General features: G+C 34.1%; 1 long non-coding RNA gene across 1 annotated transcript in view; it reads right to left on the bottom strand.

Moving 5' to 3' along the window:
- Positions 1-11,970, bottom strand: part of LOC144332850 (uncharacterized) — a 123,267-nt gene extending 111,297 nt beyond the window's left edge. Inside the window, exon 1 of the long non-coding RNA XR_013401041.1 lies at positions 11,850-11,970. This is a non-coding gene — a long non-coding RNA (uncharacterized LOC144332850). The remainder of the gene's footprint in view (positions 1-11,849) is intronic.
- Between the last annotated feature and the right edge of the window lie 1,235 nt (positions 11,971-13,205).

The raw sequence follows: 13,205 nt of genomic DNA on the forward strand, positions 1-13,205 counted from the left end.
AAGCCTAGCTGCAAACCCAGCAGAAAAGAAAACCAGCTTGATTAGTAGCCATCCAGTTTCTACCATAACTAGTAAGTTTGAAGGATTATTACATTTTGTAGAGTGAATTTCTGTTTTTTGTTTTTTCAAGGTTTCATGCTAGAGAAGATGAAGACAAGTCTCTAACGTCTGTGAAATATATCATGTATATGAGAATTCCATTTTCTGAAAACTCTTGCTGTACTATTAATAGCATGACTTCCAAAGTCAAAATAGAAAGCAAATACTATAATTTTGAAAAAGTAAAAACACATTTTGCCCTATCTTTATAAATCATGCATTCAGAATCATGCAATTTGAGCTTCACTTTGTGTCTGCCTTCCCCACAACACTCTTAAGCAGTTTTCATTGTTATATATCCATACCAATCTTGGTAAATGTTCAAGACCCAGAGGAATAGAAGAGAATGTAAAGACATTCTCATAAATTTTTTTTAAAAAGTAACTAATAAGTCATAATATCACTAAAATCAACATTGTGTCTTTAATAAAATGCTTAATCATTGGAAGAAACGTGTTGTGTGACAATATGTTTTTCATTGTGAAAGTACAACATCATTGAGTTACATTATCTTTTCCATTTATATATAAATGACTAGTATAAAGAATTTTTTATTCAGAAGTTCCAGGAGCAATCTTGGAATGAGAACAGAGACTATAGAATGTTGGTGTGTATTGCGTCACGTTCCAAGATAGGTTTTCCATGAAAACACTTCAGGTTCCAGCTCTTCATAGTATTTTAGCTGAAAGTGATATAGCAGTTAAGAAATCACTTAGGCAGATAGCAAGGGTGTGGGAGTCCTCGGTAAGGCTTTTCTTTTTAACGAAAAGCAGCCCCAAACTATTTTCCTTTCTAATGAAGAGCAGCCTGTAAAGTGGAGCAGCAGACATAAACAAGCAAGCTGGGAGCATGCACGGGTGAATGCCAGCAGGAACTCGAAACTAGACATGTTCAAGATGGCAGCTCCATCTTTTCCTCTCTTTGTCAGCCACATAACTATAAGGAGCAGACAAGGTGCCACCAATCATCTGGAAAGTCTATTTGCTTAATAAGACTAGGGTGGGGCGACCAGCCTTCCCATGCACTATGTAAATGCCTTACCTGATAGAACCAATCTGTGAGCCCTATGTAAATCAGACACCACCTCTTCAAACTGGACTATAAAATCTGGGGCATTTGCCACCAACCAGCCCTTTTCACTCAGTGATCCCTCTCTCTATGGAGAGAGCTGTTTCTACGTTCTCTTCTCTTCTGCTTATTAAACCTTTGCTCCTAAACTCCTTGTGTGTGTCCATGTCCTAAATTTTCCTGGCGCATGACGACGAATCCCAGGATACATACCCCAGACAACGTAGCTGCTTCAAAAGGACGTTTCAGGACAGAGATTTAAATGTAAATCTACTCAGAGACTTTCTGCATACAAAGAATGTATTCCTTATGACTAAAGATAGAACCAAGAGAAGAAACTAAATATTTCCATCCTAAACATCTCTAAAATTCCTTGATGGAGAATTCCCAGGACAAACCAACAAGGAGTAAAATTTGTTCATTCTCTTTAAAGGAATAATGTAGAACCTTGCAGTTTTAGCCTCTAATAGATGACCTGTGCAAAGCTAAGGCAATGACTTTTTTTTGTGAATCATCTTGAGAATTACTACCTGCAGGAGTCATGCTTTTGTCTGTGGACTCCTTCTCAAAGTTGTCTTCTGGAATGTAAGGCAAACAACTTTGGCACAGATGTAAAAAGACAGTAGTGCTCACACCTCTGCCCTCATGGAAAGTATAGACACATTTTCTTTCTCAATTACTCAATGAGTCATATTTTCTTTTGGTTATCGCTGAGTAGCAAAAGACTCAGTATTTCTATCATATTGTTTATAATGTCTACTAGAACTATTCTTCAACCAAGTCCCATCATCATACTACAAATTGGATAAAATGTAAAGCATTTTAATTCAGTAATTTTCCTTGCCGAAACAGGAAAAAAAAAAAAAAAAAAAAAGAGGAAGAGTTTTATTTCCCATTGACTAGCATGGACTTGGGACCTAAAATTAGGATTTTTTTTTCAATCATTGAAGCTTGGATTCTATCATTCATTAATTTTATCTTTATCATACATTTTATTTTCACTAGTTGCCACAGACTTAGTGATTCTAAATATATAGTTCCGTCAGCTCAGGACATTTGCAATAAGCATTTTTCCCCTTGATTATGGCATAGACAATCTTTAGAGAGTTGCACAAAGCCTATACTATTCATTCCATTTTTAATTCATCCCTCCAAATTAATGGTTTCCATTAATTAGACAACAAAAACTAAAAAGGAAAAAATGGAGGGCACAGTGTTTTTCATTGAAAGGTGCGTGCTTTAAGAGATGTTAAGCAGTTGGACCAGATTTTAATGCATTCTCAGATAGGTTTTAATTAGGGTTAGCATATGAACTGAATAGTTCTATAGTACCCTATACATGGAAGGTTCTTTTTAACACTAAAACCTAGAACATGTAATTAGTGTTAGAAATGAAAACATACAAATGGCATATTTTCAGGCCAAAAGAATACTAATTCAGACCTCATTTCTTGCAGGTTTCCAGATCACACTGACTGTCATTTCCGATCTGTACTGTAGTACCATATTTCACAAAATGTCAATGTTTGGATATCTAATAGGTAAACAAAAGGTATAAGGACAATATCTTTGTTCTTATTCAACTGGTAATTTAATCACCAATTAATTTACTTTTTATAACTACATGGGTTTTATATTCTGTAGCTCTTCAAAATGTACCATATGTGCCAGCTGAGAGAATCAACCTAATCTGAAAGATGGTGAAGAGTCTCAATAACCACAAAGTTTAAGTAGATTTACTAGACAACAATTTTGCAAGTGGCTCAAGAGCAACAGTGCCTATCATTAAGAAAGCTATTGACCTGTTCCTTAGACAACAAATATAACTTACTTCAAAGGACACATCCATCTGGCCTACTGAACAATTAGGTAGAAGAATTCTTATAACCCCTTTGATGTGGTACCAGAGACACAGAAATAAGTTACTTTAAAATATTGTTCTACCCCACACTTTGTAAAGCATTCAGACAAAAACTAAAACTGTTTTAAAGCACTACTAGTAATTTATTGTCAGAGAAAATAGAAACACTGGGAAACCAATTCTTGAAGAAGAATATATTTTTAATTCATATCAAAATTAACAACTTGAATATTTACATGCAAACGTACATTGTTAAATGACTAAAAGATCTTGCAAATTTTATGATGGAATAAAAAATGTGACTGGGGGAGTTTCTACTCAATATGAAACTACAGAGTAGATAAATACATCACTAGAAATATCATTATCAACATCAGCATTAGCAACATACAAGATTATTTTTAAGCATGCTGTTTCACATGCACTATTAGAAAGAAAGAGCTTGAAAGGATCTTATCTTATTGAAACTTATAGACTAACTTGGGAAATGGTTAGGATTACTTTACATCAGGGATCAGTATACCTTTTGCTGTAAAGATTCTGACAGTAAATATTTTAGACAATATGGTATGCTGCAGCTATTCAATTCTGCCATTGTAGCATGAAAGCAGTCATAGATAATATATAAGTGATTTGATATATTTGTATACCAATAAAACTTCATTTATTGATAGAAACTCAAATTTAAATTTGTATCATTTTTCACATGTCATGAGATATTTTTCTTTGGTGTTTTTCCAACCATTTAAAAATGCATAAATCATTCTTAGGCTGTGAGCTGTTGAAAAACAGAAAGTGGCCTGAATTTAGTCCATGGGACATAGTTTGCAGATGTTTGCTCTATATTATAATTTGCCTGGGATTGTCTCAGTTTGCATCTGTTGACCTGGCACAATTATTAATAGCTCCCTCTTTAAATCTCTAAGTGTTCTGATGGGAGTAATAAATTATATGATCACCTTAGCTATGGTGAAAATGTATCAAAACAAAAAGTCAACAAAGTCATGCAATGTACACAGCTTTGCAACAGAATTACATTATACAAATATTTTATTTGTAAATGCCAGTCAATTCATGCTATTGAATATAAGTGCTATTTGTGATCTGACTTACATAGTGTACATTTGAAGGCATAATTGAGTAAATGAGGGAAGGCATTCACTAGCTAAAGAAAGAATCTACCACTTGAGAAAACTGCATGAAACAAATGATAATTAAGTTAGTCTGAGATGAGCTGAAGGGGTATCCAGAAGAAGGAGACTTAAAACAAATGGAACAAGCCTTCTTTGTTACAATGTTAGAATATTATTCATGAAATGTTTTGACACAGGTTAAGCAGTCAAGTTTAATATTTGAGAACATTACTGAAGATAAGTGGAAATTGACATGGTCAGTTAAGGAAAACAGAAATATTTTGGCATGAATTTTTTTTTCAGGAGTTAAATGAGTTAAAAAGTGAACTACTGGATACATAACAGAAAGCTGGCATCTTGGGAAGTCTCATGCCTCAAAAGTATTTTAATCCCAAGTCTGCATAATTAATCCAACACTGATTTTACAACGATCAACAGAATGTACAAGATACTTCTTCCAGTCTCAGTATTTTGCAATCACATTTCCTGGTTAGATCCAAAGCCCTGTGAATTTTCCATAGAAAGGTTTTCTTTGTCACTGAAATGACCAATAATGACAACATAAACTTTAAGCTGACAGCCACGGTTTCGTCAGGAGGATGCACAATTCAAAGAACATATTTTCTTCATCCAGCTCAAATGTTAACATGTACCATGAAGATAAAAGCACCAGTTTGTACCCCATGAAGACAAAAAGTAATGATATGCTTCAAGGAAAAGCATGATATGTGGTTTTGCAACCCATGGTAAAAACTCATAGTCAACACCATGAGATACCACAATACCTCCATAATTCACTCATGCTCTCTGTTGTTTGGACCAGTATGACTCTGTAAAATGGCTTACTATTATAAATAATGATAAGGATTTCTGTCGTGGCTTTCCTCCTACATTATTTTATTATATTTATTATTTTCTTCATCTAAACATCAGGCTCCCTTGCTACACATTACACGTGGCGCAGAGTCTGGGAACTCCAGGATAACTCAAAATCATCATGTACCATGAGGACTGAAATCCAGAGCTCTGTCCAAATTGTGTTCCATTGGTTCCATGACTTTATCCTTTCCTGACTGCAAATTTGCTGTACGGTTTAAGGAAACCACTCATTAATAACAATAGAAAAAATTATCATACCATGAGGAAAAGAAAAATAAAAACATAGACTGACAAAATCATAAAAGAGAAATCAATCTTCATGACAAATAAGAAAGTGTTATTTACAGCCTAATCAAAGAGACATGGAAAAAGATGTATATAGTACAGCATCATATACAGATAACTCATTGCGTAGCTGAGGATAATTTTTACTAAGACCATTTTCTCCTTTTCTGGAAAAATCTTTTGGTACATTCTGCTGAAGTGCCCAGATATTAGTGTCTAATCCCTACAACAAATGTCTCCTTTCACTGACTTCCTGGACCCAGTACATTTGGCTCCCTGATGTGATCAATTGGCAGAGGACATGCACTTGGAAGTGTTCACACTATAACTAGACTATAACTGAGACTAGAATCTCACTTTCTACTTGGATACAGTGCTAGGTGTTAAAAATATTTATGCCTGGCATCAAAAAGAATATAATAGTTGCACTACTTAAAGTCAGTTTATATAAGCAAATATCTTTTTAGATTTGTGTTCTATAAAAATGAAAGCTAAATTTAACATAAACGCCAAAGTTTAACACATTAAAAATTTCAAATACTACAATGTACATGTTTGGTTAATAAAATTTTCGAACATCTTAAGTCTCTTTGCTGAATTCTTTGGATATTTTTATGCAAGTTACAGTTAACAAAATCATAGTTATTTTTCTATTTTTTGAAGCTTTCATGCTAAAAGTTGATGTTGGCTTAAAACAAGAAACCAACAAAATCTACTTCTTGTTTTGCAACTTCTTTAATTGGAAAAACTTTTAACTTTTTTTCTTGAACATGAATTTGCCTGTCTTATAACTCTAGATTAAGCATATATATGTCAGTTTATATATACAAACAGTAGTTAATATTTTGGGTTGCTTTTCAAGTACAGATTTGTTACATTGTTCACACTTATTTCTTATATATTCCTCACAGTAACCCTAAAAAATAAGAACTATTATTATGTCCACTTTGCAGGTGGAGAATCTCAGGTATAAAGAGACAAAATAATCATGAGTAACTGGTGCAACTAGGTTTAAAATAAGCAGTCTGATTCCAGAGTCAGTTCTTTTTAATCACCATTCAACGCTGCTCTCTTGTATTTTATTCCTAAAATGACATGTTTGCAAATCTTAAAAATTCTAGTATGATAGAGTGATTGATATAATTAACTAAACTATACCAGAGTATGAACCCTCTGTCAAATCTATGTATCAACTGTCACATACACGTGACCTGTTGTATGTACTACATTTGCAAACAGACAACAAATAAATTCATTTAGGTATGGAATCAGAATAAATTTCTATTATCCAGTGCTGCCAGACAAATTTAAACTTGCTGCTACTTCAACCGCACCACCTCTCTTGAGGAATGCATTCATTACTTTTGCACTCTATTGAGGTCATAGAATTTTAAGAGAATCACTTGTTCTTCTATCTGTTGAATCTATTGCTGATATCCAGAAACTATTGGCTGAAACTTTGAGAAAAATGACAAGGTTACTACTCCCGCTATGCTCTCATTATATGTGACTTTTCAGGTCAGCATCTATAGAGAATACAAGCAATACGGAATCTGCATTTACAAAACTTCTGGTGGCAGAAGAATATGGTTCACTACTATCAATAACTTGAGATAACATCACTTGTATTTTAAACTTTATTAATGGATTAAATCTAAAAAGATTTTTAATTTGAAATCACAGTACAAATGTCCAACCTTTGAATCTTAACCCTTGTTTAATCATGACCTTTGGTAAAAGGATAATTTTAAGGCAAGGTATTACATTAAAATGTCATTCTAACAGTTAATTCCATTTTGTAGTCTCATTTTAATACTATATTAAAAGTCAAGTAAAAACTTTCACCCCAGAGCCCCCAGAAAGGAAGACAGCCCAGCTAACACCTTCATTTTAGCCCATTAAGACCCATTTTGGAGTTCTGGCCTCCAGAACTGTGAGAAAATGAATTTGCTTTGTTTTAAGCCATTACATTTGTGGTAATTTGACAGAGCAGCACTAGGAAACTATTACAACATCCAATTTCATTTTATTCTACTGTCTTTTCCCTTATATACATACATCTATATATAAAGAGAAAAGGAGGGAGAAGGAGAGTAAGGGACAGAGGGAGGGAGAAGAAAAAACTATAGGCTTCCATAGTTGAGAATATGTTAATGCATGTCCTTATTAAGTATAGTTCAGTTCCCACATGCACTTCTTTTGTTCTCATCTGCTAAGTAATATGCAATCTTAATAGGGAACTTTAAAAATTAAAGTTAAATAGTCTAAAAAATTGAAGTTAATAAATGCTTCTTTTGGATTAATTAACTATACAAATAGAGAACAGAGTGCAAATCAGTTTGGGCCTCCCCTGGGATGCTATTAAAGAAAGAAATGTTGCTGTCATTTTCACTAGAATGAGATATAATTTTGGTTCCATCTCCTCATTCAGTCTGTAATACATAAGAACTCAGACACCATTGTGTTTCAGTAATAACTTAATGTCTTACCTGAAAACACAAATATGAGACATTCTGATAAATTAAACCAATATCTATTGAAATTAGGGTTTAGGAAAAATGCTCCCTTGTGATAATTACAAAACAAGCTGTTGCTAGCAGTAAACTTTATCTGTTTTATTTTGAGGACGATTAACGGTCCTATTGAAATAATTTTATAGCTCTAAAATGTAGTTTCCTTTTGTTAACCCAACATAAACCTTTCTCACAAATAAAAAATTAAGCCAAGAATGCTGGTTTCATTCTTTTGCTTCTAGAAAAATTGATAATGAGCCAATTAATAATTAGCCAACAGATAATTATGTATAGCTTAAGAGGACATCTTGCTTTTTTAATGTCTTAATAAATTTCAGTTATCATCAGGTACCTTGAAACAGTGATGATTTTGATTCAACATGGGAAGTTTGATTAATAAGAATATGAGTTATAAAATGATAGTAGTGTTAACACAATTTGCATAGCTTAGTCTTCATATATGATACTTTAAAAATAGGACCTGTAAAATTTTTGTAGCAACTTTGTGTGTGCCATATTCAAAAACAATCCAGTTAGCTAGTTTGCATTTGTAAAATTTCACTGCTAAATTATCATTTTAATAAGATTGCAATCATATTGAAAAGATAACATACAATCCAATATAGACTAAACATACTACCATAAAACACAGCCTTAAACATTCTAGGGATTTACTCTCTGCAGTGTTGTTGCCCATGGTGTCTTTTTTAGGCAAACATATATGGGTAACCAATGGCCACAACCAGATAAATAGAGCCCAAACGGCCTCTTTTTCTAGGGCTAAGCATTTGAAAAGGAGTTAGGTTGATACTTTAGCATTTTCAGTTTTCTTTTTTTCTCCCAATAATTTCTAACCACTCTGTAGTTACAACAGTTTCCTTTAAAATGCAACAATTAAATCTTACTGTGGTAAAAGTCTTGATTTTCTAGACCTGGAGATCTTTTAGCAAATGTTCATCCTTTCATGTGAGTCTTAACTTGTGAGAAGATTATCGATCTTTCAAAACGCCTTAGGTATTAAAACAATGAGATACCCCTACATATTTCCTAAAATAATCAAACTGTGGAGCAACAGAAACTCTCATTAATTTCTGGTTGGAATGCAAAAGATTACAGCCACTCTGGAAGAAAGTTCGTTAGTTTCTTACAAAACTAAACATACTCTTACCATAAATCCAGGAATTGCACTCCTTGATATTTATCCAAAGGAACTGAAAAAAAAAAGTATGTTTCCAAAAAGCCAGCACATTGCTGTTTACGACTTTATTCATAACTGCCAACCAAGATGTCCTTCAGTAGGTGAACGGATAAGTAAACGATGGTACATCCAGACAGCAAAATATTATTCATCACTAAATAAAATGAACTATCAAGCCATGAAAAGACATAAAGAAAACTTGAATGCATATTGCTAAGTAAAAGAAGCCAGTCTGAAAAAGCTAAATACAGAATGACTCCAACTATATGACATTATGGAAAAGGAAAAACTATAGAGACAGAAAAAGTATGAGTGGTTGCCAGAAGTTAGTGGGGAGAGAGGGATCAATAGACAGAGCACTGTGGGGTTTTAGAGCAGCGAAATTATTCTGTATGATACTACAGTGACGAATATGTGTCATTATACCCTTGTCCATCCTACAGAATATACAACACCAAGAGTGAACCCTAATACAAATATGGAGTTTGGGTTACCAGTTCATGTCAATGTAGGTTTGTTGGAACAATGTACCACTGTGATGAAAGACGTTAGTTGTGGGGAAGGTTGTGAGTGTGTAGGGAGACACGAGGAATATGGAAACTCTCTGTACTTTCTGCTCAATTTTGCTGTGAACTGAAAACTTCTCTAAAAAATAAAGTTTATTAATTAAAACAATGTTTTAAGCAGGTCTGTGATGGTCCATGGAGAAAATGACAGCAGTAGGCTTGACCACCACTGATACAGCCCATGTCAAGTGTGCCCAGGGTGACCCAGAGCTCAGCTGGTGTGTAGAAGGCCCTCATGTATTTTGCCAAGTTTCCCAGGGTGGGAGTGAACACACCAAGCGCCTTCCTGAAGTCACACCACAAAGAGCATGAGATGCCTAAGTTCATTGCCTTCTCCGCATTGGGTCTGAGACCTTTCCCTACAGGGATGGTAACCGTATTCTATTCTACAACCCTCCATGTACCTGCTTCCAATCGGCTATAATGATGAATAAAGAGAACCTGGACCACTCCATGGACACCAGGGGACACATCACTCTTTTCGACCATTACTCTGCATGTGGGAAAAAAAAACCTGTCAAATGATAACTATCTCTTTGCTTTTGACAGAAAATAGCCTGAATACATAACAGATTTTTTTAAAGTACTAAAACTTTTAATTAACTAATTTATTCATTTTGAAAATGGGTACAGATCACTGACATTTTTCCTTTGTAAACATCCTTAATTTAGGAGAGATTATACACAAACTTTGAGGATCTTACAGATCATTTACTGAATTTATTAAACACTCCCCAAACACAAAATTATTAGATGCAATCTAATATAAAGGATTGTAATATTGTCTTTATTTAGCTGGTGTTATTAATAGCATCAAGCTCTCCTAAGGCATTTTTTTCTGCTTAAACTGTAGTACCTGTAATGATGTGTCTTTATAACAAAGTTGGTTGTATTTCCTCAAGTCAACTTACATTAAAGCCAAACCTACACCATCAAAGAGTAATTTCCTAACAGTAGAATGAATGTAGAACACCAATGATTAGTTTGATTTATTTTCAGTATGCCACAATGTTCTTTGAGGAAATATTTATCCAGCACATTCCCATGGCATTCAAATCCTGTATTGTTAATTGTTTTGCATCAAAGCCAAATAATTTGATAGGGTAACAAAAAATAACAGGGTTAAATTAGAAAAAAACAAATTCCTTAACTTTCAAAGTAATTATTATTAAAATACTATTAAAAAGTATGCAACGTAATTGCATCACACATGTATGCAAGTGCGCGCGCACGCGTGCACACACACACACACACACTATAGTTTAAAGGAAAACTAGCATTTATAACAGTGCTCAAACTGAAGGGAATAAAAGAAACAGCAATTGAAAATACGGCTACCTAAGTATCCAGTGAGTCACTGAGGAAGTAAGTGAGGTACGTTGCTGAGGGCATTAACACTTTTGTGGTCATTACTCACCATAATGATAATTTCAGAAACAGTATATAGCAGCAGATAAGAAGTGATATTAAATGAGCCTAATTTATTCCTCGACTGGATCTAACAACACAATCATGTTACTAATGGCACCAGATTTAAAAACCTTTCCACATGCAAGTAGTAAATGAAAGTAAATACTGTATTTAATCTGTAAACCAAACACATACTACTAGTTCAAATCATACAGATTTAGGCACTGGGCTGTAGATAGAGACATAAGAGAATAAACTAAACACATTTTCACATATTTCGTTTCTTTTGCCATCAGCTTAGCTCTGTTACTGTTCAATCTGAAAACAACATCTTTAACAATAACATCAGATAATTGAGTTATAAATAGATGTAAAACAGTAGGAAGTGGTGCATCACCATATGTGGCTTTTATAAATCGTATGGGATGACTTCATTATTAGCACACAGCTTACCCCATGATCATTGTAAATCATTTCATTGATGAGATAATAATAATGGCTTATGATATTATCCCCTTGTCCATTGTCATAACTTTCCAGTAGGGCTCAGCAGGTAGAGAAAAAAAAATCTAACAGATTTATATCTTTCCTTTGGTGTGTGTGCATAGCAATATGCACTATAAAAAGCTTTATAGAAGCAAGAAAATGTAGCACTCCTCTTAAAAGATGTTACCGAGAGATCAGCAAACATTTGTAAAAACTGTTGGTCAGGATTATCTGAGCTAGTTTCAGTAATGTATTTAAAACCCTTGACGATTGTGTGCTGTGTTCAGAGGAGAAAGGAAAATAAAAGGCAAAGCCTTCTCCATCACTGAGCACCCACTATATGCCACTTACCTCGCTTGATTCTCAGAGCAACCCTGTGAGGCAGATACTGTGGACATTACAAAGACATGAAAGTCGAGGCTCCACAATGAGTAACCAGGACAAGATTGAACACAGATCAGTCTAGTTCCAGACTCCACTGGGTGCCTTCCATCATTGCCCTAAAATAACCTGAGGTAAACCAGGAAGAAATGGTGAATTAAAAAGTTAATAACTAGCATTTTAACCAGTGTTGGCATTAGTGAAGCCAAACATCTAGTAGTTCAGTGTAGTCACTGAAAGTGAGAGACTTTCATGATGGATTCTGAATAGACAGTAACAGACTACACAACTCCCCAAGTGGTTGGCATTTAGATCAGTGCTTCTCATTCTATTTGTGATGAAGAGTTATCGTTTACGTTTGTTTTAATTTCCAATCCATTGCACACTTTGTGGAAAGCAATAAAAATAAAATATTACAAAAGGAAGTGAAAAAGTAAAGCAAAATATAAAGAAATATAAAGAAAATGAACTCAATTATTTATAACTACATTTGACAAACAATCCCACTGATCACATGCTAGGATATAGCAGCAATGTCAAAGTGCCATAAAAGTTTCTAAATGTTCACACGTGACTTCTGTTCTTATTGTGGACTCATGACAAGCTGTTCTCAGACCAATTGAGGTCAGAAGGCTTTACTGTGATGGTCATATCCAGAGAACTTGATGGAGGCCATATCACTTGTTGCTTTCCTTTCTAGAAGCACATGTACACAGTACAAAAATGTCAGAGCTTCTCAAGTTCTGGGTCATTATGCTTAGAAACTTCTGAAATCTCAGCAATTTGCACAAATGCTGCTGATTAAAAGTAAAGTGAAGCATTCAGAACTTTTGAGTCATTTTATAACAACACAGTCAAATGTTTGGAATGGCCAACATATTCTGTTTTTCATGCTTCATGCTTCCTGCTCTCCAGGTCATTACATTGTTTTTCAGGAAAAATATTTTTGATTGACTCAAGCAGTGGACAATCGACTCCCTACATTTTTTTATTTTAAATGAAACAATTACACAATTTTTTTTGTCTTAAAATTAACCTTTAGAAAACAAGATTGTTAAATGTATCCTATAATCTTGTTACTTTGGAATTGTCAAATGTTAAAGGCATTTTTCACTTCTAATCATCGACATAGTACTTTCACATATTTGTGCAAGGGACTGACAGTAATTGCTGTTTAGGAAAGTAATATATGCTTCTTTGTCAATGCAAACACTCAGACCCCAAAGTCCATTCTGTGTGCAATTTTCTATTAGCACTTAAAAAAAAACACCTAACATAATGAAAAGGTGATATGAAAAAATACCACATCAAGTATAACATTATATA

This window comes from Macaca mulatta, chromosome 1, assembly GCF_049350105.2.
Source record: "Macaca mulatta isolate MMU2019108-1 chromosome 1, T2T-MMU8v2.0, whole genome shotgun sequence".
Lineage (NCBI taxonomy): Eukaryota > Metazoa > Chordata > Mammalia > Primates > Cercopithecidae > Macaca > Macaca mulatta.